This window comes from Phaseolus vulgaris, chromosome 4 (genome assembly GCF_000499845.2).
Source record: "Phaseolus vulgaris cultivar G19833 chromosome 4, P. vulgaris v2.0, whole genome shotgun sequence".
NCBI lineage: Eukaryota > Viridiplantae > Streptophyta > Magnoliopsida > Fabales > Fabaceae > Phaseolus > Phaseolus vulgaris.
Window position 1 is genome coordinate 30,822,128 of NC_023756.2, and position 9,824 is coordinate 30,831,951.

The 9,824-nt window shown below is 32.5% G+C and overlaps 1 pseudogene; it reads left to right on the plus strand.

Annotated features, from left to right (window-relative positions):
• The first annotated feature begins 5,803 nt into the window (after positions 1-5,803).
• On the plus strand, positions 5,804-9,215 carry LOC137837528 (receptor-like protein EIX2; annotated as a pseudogene).
• Positions 9,216-9,824: the final 609 nt, after the last annotated feature.

Genomic DNA, 9,824 nt, shown 5'->3' on the forward strand with positions numbered 1-9,824 from the left:
CTAGAGGGATATCAACCCCTTTGTGGTGATCGATATGTATTAGTGTTGGTCTTAAAGAATTTGTGAAAAATTCCAGCTTGAATAAGTTTTTCTATTTTATCTTTCAATGTTTGACAACCTTCGGTGTATGGCCATAGTTGCAATGATATTGGCAATGTTTAGATGTATCGACATTTCGTGAAGTCTGTGATTGCTTTAAGGTCGAGATCAATTCGGCTTGTAATGCTTCATCCAAAACTCTTCCTCGTGGGACTGTTAGAGGTATGTAACTATGGAACCGGGGTCCTGGATTCTCTCTAAAACGGTTAGTGTGACCTACTGCGGGACGATTACCTTTGTCTTTGTCTTTGTCTTTTCCTTTTTAATAACCTTCCACTTGATGACTCCTTTAATAGTCGATGTGTTCTTCCATCTGCATGAATTTAGTTGCTCGATTCTTCAAGTCGTTCATATTTTTAGCTGGCTTTTGATTAGGCTTTCGGTGAATTGTCCCGGCCAGATGATCGAAACTAGATGATGCATTGCTATCTCTGGCATTAAGTTTTTGATGCCCATGCATACTTTGCTAAATCTATCCATGAATGCTCGCAAGGATTCTCCTTTTTCTTACTTCACCTTCAGGAGTCACATGGATGAGGTATGATGTGGTTGGCTAGTTGTGTATTGCATGATAAACTTTGAAGTCAGAATCTTAAAGTTTCTAACGGAGTTAGGGGGAAGCTCGATGAACCAACCGAGCGGTCTGATGTGAGTTGATTTTAGGATTGCACATTTTAATTGGTTGCTCTTGTTTATGATGGTTGATTTTTTAGCAATGCAATGTGAGAACCCAAAGAAGATCCCCACTAGACACGAACTTAACCAAGTGGTTAAGTAAGTGTGAAGATTCACTTCTAGAGAGCAAAAGGAAAAACAAAATTGTATGGTGATTAAGATGAAAGGGCGGAAATTAAAGAACCATGGAAGTAAAGGATGAATAAAGATGACCACAAGGAAAAAACATAAACAAGAACAAAAATAAGTAACATAAATGGCGCAAGGAAGGATGGAAAAAGATGAGATGAATGATGCTTATGGAGAATGGAGAGGATGAACACGTCAATTGGAGAGCTGGAAACTCCAAGATAAGTGAAGGAAGATCCGCCACTTGAAATGCTCACGCACTCAAGATAAGGCCCAAAATCATTTAGGAGACAAAACTCACTAATCACTGAAGTAGAGTTTCTTTGCTATATTCAAATCTAGGTCAAAATACATGAGGCAAGACACCCTATTTATAGGAACGGGTGCCTTGGTGGGCAAGATGGGTGAAGGGTAGAATTGACAAGGGAGAGGGGCGGCCTAGGGTTGTTGACCTTGGTCAAAATCGCTCCTTAGACACATCTTCTAGAAAGTATGTTAAAAACCCTAATTCTAGGTGTCTTGTCTTGAAAAAATGGGCTCGACATAAGCCCATTTCGCTATGCAGACTCCCTTTTATGCTATGTGAACCTACTCTAGCCTATTTTTCTATTTGGACCCTCAAAGTGAGTCCAATTTATTTACAAACATGTTTTTGTCTTTTAAGAATACCAGAAGAAAGAACATTTGATGTTCTGGTCTATGTTCTTCTTCTGTTGAGGTCCTCCAGATATTTGATGGGGCCTTATCTTGATTGTTGAGATGACTGATCACAATGTGAATTGTCTCTTAAGTCCTTGGTCATCTTTTCGGCTACTTGGATTGTATCATGGTCCATCCTAAAGGGAAGTAGGGAAGACCTTCCACCATACTGCCTTGTTGGGAGTGAAGAAAGTCATTTGTGTCTTGAAGACGTTCAGATGCTCGTTCAGACCGGTGGAACCATCATAGAGTTTGATGGTTAATCCTTTCCACTTGGGAGGGAGCGGGGTGTCAATTATCTCATCTGTGAATGGGTGTCCTCTCGGTTCCTCCTTGTCATTTAGGGGAGAGGTATTTCTGGAACTTTGGTGAGTTTGATGAGTTTGATGCATTGACGGGTTTGTGGTGGTGCCTAAGATTGCTCTTCGCGTTCGCGCTCCTCAAGACGTTGTTGCAAGTTCTTATTTTTCTCCTTCAAAAGGAACATCTCCTCTATGTCGGCGTCGTTCTTCTTCATTTTGTAACTGATTCGCGATTCCTTTCTTCCATAATTCCTCCATTTGTGCTTGGAGGGCCTAAATCATAACTATTTGCTCCTTTGCCATGCGGTCATTGTTAGCGTTATTCCTTGTTGAAACCATTGTTGTCGCTTCTGTCTCGGCCCCAATTGTACTTGTATGGACTGAGGGGCCTAGATTGTACCTGTTGTTGGACGTATAATTGTTGATGTGTCGGTAGTCTCCCTGCTCCTTCAAGTCTCCTTCTTTCGATGCTGGTGCTCGGTCGGTCGGGGAGTTACCTACAAAAGGCACTATAACGCTCAAGTAAGTAATTGCTCTAAAGTGTATTATGATGAATGGGAAAAATGTACCTTACTCCTCTCTCAAGAGCTCTATTTATAGTATTGGTTTATGGGCTTTGACCCTTAAGGGTTGAACATCGGTTGTTAACTGACATGCATAACGGTTCCTTAATATCAAGGAAGTGTATCTTTCGGTTTCATCAGTTTTATCTGTTATGTTGAAAATATTTTTCAGATATTTCGTAATGTATATTGACTCATTCAACGCTATTTGTAACTGTTGTTACTTATTGTATCCACTATGTATGTTTATATATTATTTGACTTGGACGGTCAGTTACCAAAGCCGAGACTGACTCGTTCGGTACCGACCCGTACAGTCTTTTTTTTTTTTTCACAACAATATTGTCATACAAATGATATAATAATTATTGATTAAATTATGATTTTTGTTATATTTAATTTGATTACGTCACTGAATAATGAAATATTTTTATTTTAAATTATATAGGATAAGTTAGACATTTGATATTTCTTGTTTTTATATTTTTTGTCTCATACTTTATATAAGTTTTTTTAGAAAATTACATTTGTCGAAATATATTAGTGTTTTTAATAGATATTGTTGTCTTATATTTCTTTTGTAACCCCTTAAATGGGATAGAAAATTATGTGTACAACAACATCAAATTTAGAATATGAAACAATTGCATAGACTTTGAAATTACAAGTCTTCACAAAATTTATATGAAGACAAATTAAACATATGTCTTTCCATGTTTTTGGTAAAATGCCAATATTTTATGTAGGAATTTCTCAATATAGTTTTGTCTTTTGTCTTTTTGTCATGCAACTGTTAGAAAGAGCTAAAAATACTCTTAGGTACAACTAATATAACTTAAAAGGAGTTAAGAAGAGCAAAAGGTTTAATGTTTGAATTTTTTTTAAAATGTAAACAATTTAGTGGGACATTATTATAGGATTTTTTATGAAAGTTAGAAATGATGACAATAATAATAATGATAGAAAAATAATCTATCATATTAAAGTATATAAAATAAAAAGAATAAAAGATTTGCTGGTTAAAAAAAAGAATAAAAGATAATACATATTATACACATTGTTTTTGAAAGAGAAAAAATTCTTTCTTACTGTGAGGGCACCCAGTATTGTTATCAACTCTTTTACGGAACAAGGATAATGAGAGTTTCTTAGAATATTTTTGCACCATTTTCTATGACGGGAATTGGAATGATGATAAATGTGTATTCCATATGCAACTCTTAATTCACTTTTATAATTTTTTAAGAAAATAACTTTCATAAAAAATAAATAAATCACAATATATCTTTTAACTAAATAAATAATAAAATAGTAACGGTTGCTAACAAACCAATAATAAAAACATGATATATTTAAAACATTTATTATTTTATATTAATAGAAAATTAATAACAAAATTATAATACATATTTTGTTTTAAACATGAGCTCGGATATAGCTTTGATATGATCTAATAATCAGTTTATATCTAAGTTAATGTAAAAATTTCATACTAAGACTAATATTTATTATTAGTTATTAGTACTAACATTTATTATTATAAAGAGTGATAATTGAGTTACGTTGTGTGAATTGTTCTTGTGTGAGGACTGAGATAATGATAACATCTGAACAATTGATTTTTTTCCTCTTTGATAGTTCTCTTCTTCATTTCATTTATCGTTCAGGCTTTAACTTTTGATCGGAGTGTACTTTCTAAAAATTTTCTAACACAAGTAAGTAATTGATATTTGGATGTAACAAATGTTGTAATAATGATATAACTTTATCTTAATTATTACGTCTATTTATAGTATCAGACGGATAAATTAAAGCATGTGTCATTATTAACATTTGTATTACCTAATTTTCTGTACATTTTAACCATTACTAATCTGTGTTTTAGCTAACATATATTACCTTGTGTCGTTTTAATCGGTATCGATTACTGATACGTTTGGGAACCATTCCGTCTTTGACTGTACATAATTATTTTTATGAAAGTTAGAAATGATAATAAACATAATAGTGACGTAGAACAAAAAATCTATCATATATTTAAATTGTATAAAATACATATTATACAGGTTGATTAATTAGTATTTAAAACAAAAAAAAAATTTAATACTGAGTCCACACAATATTTGTTATTAAATCTTTAATGAAACAACATAATGACAGTTTCGTAGAATATTTTTGGACCATTTTCTATGAGAGGGATTGGAGATGATGACAAATGTGTATTCAATATGCAACTCTTAAGTCACTTTTATAATGTTTTTAAGAAACTATTTTTATAAAAAATAAATAAATCACAATATATCTTTTTAACTAAATATATAGTAAGGGTTGCTAACAAATCAATTACAAAAACGTTAAATATTTTATTTCTAAATATATTACATTTATTCTTTTATGTTAATAACAAATTAATAAAAAAGTTATAATATATAGTTTATTTTTAAATTAATGATGTAAAGATTCCTCGTGTGTCCATACTAATACTAAAATTTATTATTACTTACATTAGTGTCCAAAGATTTCTGAAAGATTTTAAAATATTTTGATATCCATTTTTTTATAGGATAATTGAGTTACTTTTACAATATGATAAAAACTAACTTTCATCAAAATAAAAAAATCATAATATATCTTTGCGACTAAATATATAACAACATTTTTGTTAATTTTTAACACTAACCAATCAAGCAGAAAATTACAATATATTTTATTTCTAGATACGTCTTAATCTGAATTACCTATAACTCTTAGAATTTGATGATGTCAAAGCTGTTTTAAAAGACGTCTTTTTAGCTCCATTATACATTAAATAAGAGGTTTCAATTTAGAGGAATGATTCTTTTTTTAAAAATAATAATAGAAGTAGATACCTAAACCTTTGTATAGATATAAACATTTTTCAAATCTGTACGAACCTCTACCTTAAGCAAGTCTACTATGATTATTGTTTAGTTATGTATTTATTAAAATTTTAATTAGTTCACCTATGTGTTTTACCGTGAAAGCATGTAGTCCCACAAGTAAGTAATCCTGAAAGTTGGTTTTTGTAATATGTATAAAATGAATCTATTCCATGCGATCTATAAGGTTGTTAAAAGTCACATCAAATTTGGAAAACTAAAATAATTGCACAGACTTTGATGCTGTTAGTATTCATACAAATTTTATATAAAAACAAATTAAGCTTCCGTTTCTCATGCTTTAGCAAAATTAAAGCATGTAGACTTTTCGCAATATGTAGATATTTATATTTGTATAAGAGGCATAGGGTGTTAGAATATATCTCTTACATATACTTGAACAGTTGTTTCATATCATATCAGCCACTACATAATAATGTCTTCTTATTATCTTTATGCACTTCTTCTTCTGCTTTTGCTTTTCTTCCATGCTTCACCATCCGTTCTCCCATTTCACAATACTTCAAATTTGAAGTGCAATCAGAGGGAGAGGCAGGAACTCCTCAACTTCAAACATGGCCTCATAGATAACTATGACATGCTGTCTACATGGAGGAATGATGAGAACAATCAAGATTGTTGCAAATGGAAAGGTATTCAATGCAATCATCAAACACGTCATGTAACCATCCTTAGTCTTCCTGGTCAGTATCCTGATCAATATTTGAAAGGTGAAATCAATATCACTTTATTGTTTGCCTTGCAAAATATTCAACATTTGGATCTCAGCCACAACTTTTTTTTAGGGAGTCACATCCCTCAAGAGATGGGCTCACTTACCAACTTAAGATATCTCAGTCTCTCCTATTCTTTTTTTGGTGGGGGCATTCCTACCCAACTTGGAAACCTTACACATTTACTCTCTCTGGATCTAAGTTACAATTATCTTTTCCATGGAGAAATCCCTTATCAATTTGGACGCCTTACAAATTTAAGGTATCTCAATCTCAGTTACAATTATCTAAACGGGGAACTCCCTTATCAACTTGCAAATTTGTCACAGTTGAGGTATCTTGATCTTGGAAGCAATTCATTTTCTGGAGCACTTCCTTTCCAGATTGGGAATCTTCCTTTCTTGCACACTCTTAGACTTGCTGGCAATTTTGATGTCAAACCTACGGATGCAGAATGGTTGTCTAAGCTCTATTACCTAACAAATCTTGCCTTGTATTATTTACATAATCTTGATTGGTTGCAAATGATTATTTTTCCAAACTTAAGAGAGTTCAGGCTAGTTGATTGTTCTCTTTCAGATATCCATATACAATCCCTGTTTTATTCATATTCCAATTTCTCAACTTCTCTTACCATCCTTGATCTTTCTTCTAATATGCTCACATCCTCAACATTTCAATTATTGTCAAACATTAGCCTTAATCTTCAGGAGCTTTATCTTTCTGATAATAACATTGTTTTGTCATCTCCTTTCCACTCAAATTTTCCTTCTCTAGTGATCCTTGACCTTTCTTATAATAATATGACATCATTGGTCTTTCAAACTGGTTTCAACTTCAGTTCAAAACTTCAAAATCTTCATTTGGAAAATTGTAATATCAGGGATGATAGTTTTCTGATGTCACCTATTTCAATCACAAATTCTTCATCTTCTCTCGCCTTCCTTGATCTTTCCTTCAATATGTTGAAATCATCATCCATATTTCATTGGCTCATCAACTCCACTACTAATCTTCGTATGCTTTACATTTATGGTAACTTGTTAGAAGGTCCCATTCCAGATGGATTTGGGAAAGTAATGAACTCTCTTGAAATTCTTTCCCTCTCTGGTAACAAACTCCAAGGCGAGATTCCATCATTCTTTGGAAACATGTGCACATTGCAGATTTTAGACCTCTCAGAAAACAAGTTGAGTGGAAAAATTTCTAACTTCTTTCAAAATTCTTCATGGTGCAATAAACACAGGTTGGAGGGTTTGTCTTTATCTGATAACCAGATTACCGGCAGGCTACCTGCAAGCATTGGATTGCTATCTGAGTTGGAGGTTTTATCCTTGGATGGAAATCGCTTGGAGGGTGACATCACCGAATCCCATCTTTCCAATTTTTCCAAATTATACATGTTAAGCTTATCAGATAACTCATTTTCTCTAAAATTTGGACCTACTTGGGTTCCTCCTTTCCAACTATTAATTTTGGAACTAAGATCTTGTAATCTGGGCTCGACTTTTCCAAGTTGGCTTCAAACTCAAAGTTCCATAATTCTTCTAGATATTTCTAAGAGCAGGCTTAATGATTCCGTACCATACTGGTTTTGGAACAACTTGCAAAATATGGGAAAGTTAAATATGTCTTACAATAATCTCATTGGTGCAATTCCCAATATATCATTGAAGCTTCTTCACTAACCGTTTATATTTCTGCACTCAAATCAATTTGAAGGAAAAATTCCACCATTTTTACTACAAGCTTCGAAGCTCAAGCTCTCCAAAAACAAATTTTCAGATTTGTTTTCATTCTTATGTGATTGGAGCACAACTGCAAATTTGGCCTCTTTAGATTTATCAAACAATGAGATAAAGGGGAAACTCCCAAACTGTTGGAAATACGTTGATCGGTTACTGTTTCTTGATTTAAGCAACAATAAATTGGTAGGAAAGATTCCTGCGTCCATGGGCAGCCTTGTTAACTTGGAAGCCTTGGTCTTACGAAACAATAACCTAATGGGTGAATTAGCTTCCACTCTGAAGAATTGCAGCAATTTGATTACATTGGATGTGAGTGAAAATATATTGTCTGGTCCAATACCATCATGGATCGGAGAAAGTATGCAGCAATTGATAATCTAGAACATGCGAGGGAATTACTTCTATGGACATCTTCCAGTTAATCTCTGTTATTTGAAGCATATTCAATCGTTGGATCTTTCTAGGAATTACTTATCCAGAGGTATTCCAACGTGCTTAAAGAATTTGACTGCAATGTCTGAAAAGATCATCAATAGAAGTAAAACTCTAAATCAGATATATTGGTCTGGCAATCTTACTTACTATGAACCTTACCGTTCTTTTACGTCCAATTCTGATAATTATACACTTAATATAACATGGATGTGGAAAGGTGTGGAACAGTGGTTTTCTGATCCAGAGTTACGGCTCAAGAGCATTGATCTTTCAAGTAATAGTTTAACAGGTGAAATACCGAAAGAGATTGGATATTTGGTTGGGCTAAATTCCTTGAATTTATCCAGAAATAATCTGAGAGGAGAAATTCCTTCTGGGATTGGGAATTTAAGTTCACTAGAGTCCCTTGACTTATCAAGAAATCATATAAGTGGAGGAATTCCTTCTTCTCTTTCTCAAATTGACGGTCTAGGCAAACTAGACTTGTCATACAACTCTCTTTCTGGAAGAATCCCATCAGGAAGACATTTTGAAACCTTTGATGGCTCTAGTTTTAAAGGAAACAATGATCTTTGTGGAGAGCAAGTGATTAGAAGTTGTCCTGGAGATGGAGATGGAGATGGAGATGAAAGAAGAGAAAAGGTTGGAGAAGGTGAAGATATGAATGGTGATGAAGAGAGTGATTGGTACGAGGCATTGTACATAAGCATGGGGATAGGATACTTCACTGGATTTTGGGGCTTATTAGGGCCAATACTACTTTCACGTTCTTTCAGAAATGCTTATCTCAACTTCCTAAACAGATTCATAGACTGTATGTATGAACAATGTGCCAGGTGCCAGGTGTTGTTGACTGCAAGAAAAAGGTATGTTAATCAAATATATCAATATTTCCTTCACAAATGAAGTGGAATACATACTTTAAACAGAAAGCTGCAATTAAATGTAATCCAATTGTTAGGAGTAGTATTGAATTTTGTTCATCCTCGCTAAACATATGCAGTAATTATCCCTTACTATAACGCTTATTGCTTCAACTGGAGTGTAACTTAGAGGGAAAAAAAAGAAAAAAATATAGCTTATATGATTGAAGTGTGTTTAATTTTATAATCTAAAGGTCAAATAATTATTTGCATCAAATTATGTAACTTATTTTATCAGGTGATATTTTTTTTTTTTACGTTAACAGAAGAATGATGAATTTTTCATAATTAAGATTTTAAATTTGATTAAATTTTATTTGGTTAGTAAAAAATATTATTAAAAATTTAATTTATTATCATATTAAATGATTTAGTAAAAATAATATATTTTTTTAGAAAAATATTTTATTTTTATTTGAAAAAAAAACTCATATTTTCATGAGAATGTTTGTAAAATGAATATCATCCATCTATTGACAGTTTTTTTGATAAAACATTTATTCTTATTTTACAATATGTAGTGTGAAGATATTAAGATTTTTTTAATCTTCTTTTATATATATAAAGTCATTTAATATTAGTTTTTTGGTATTAAGATCTCATATATATATATATAT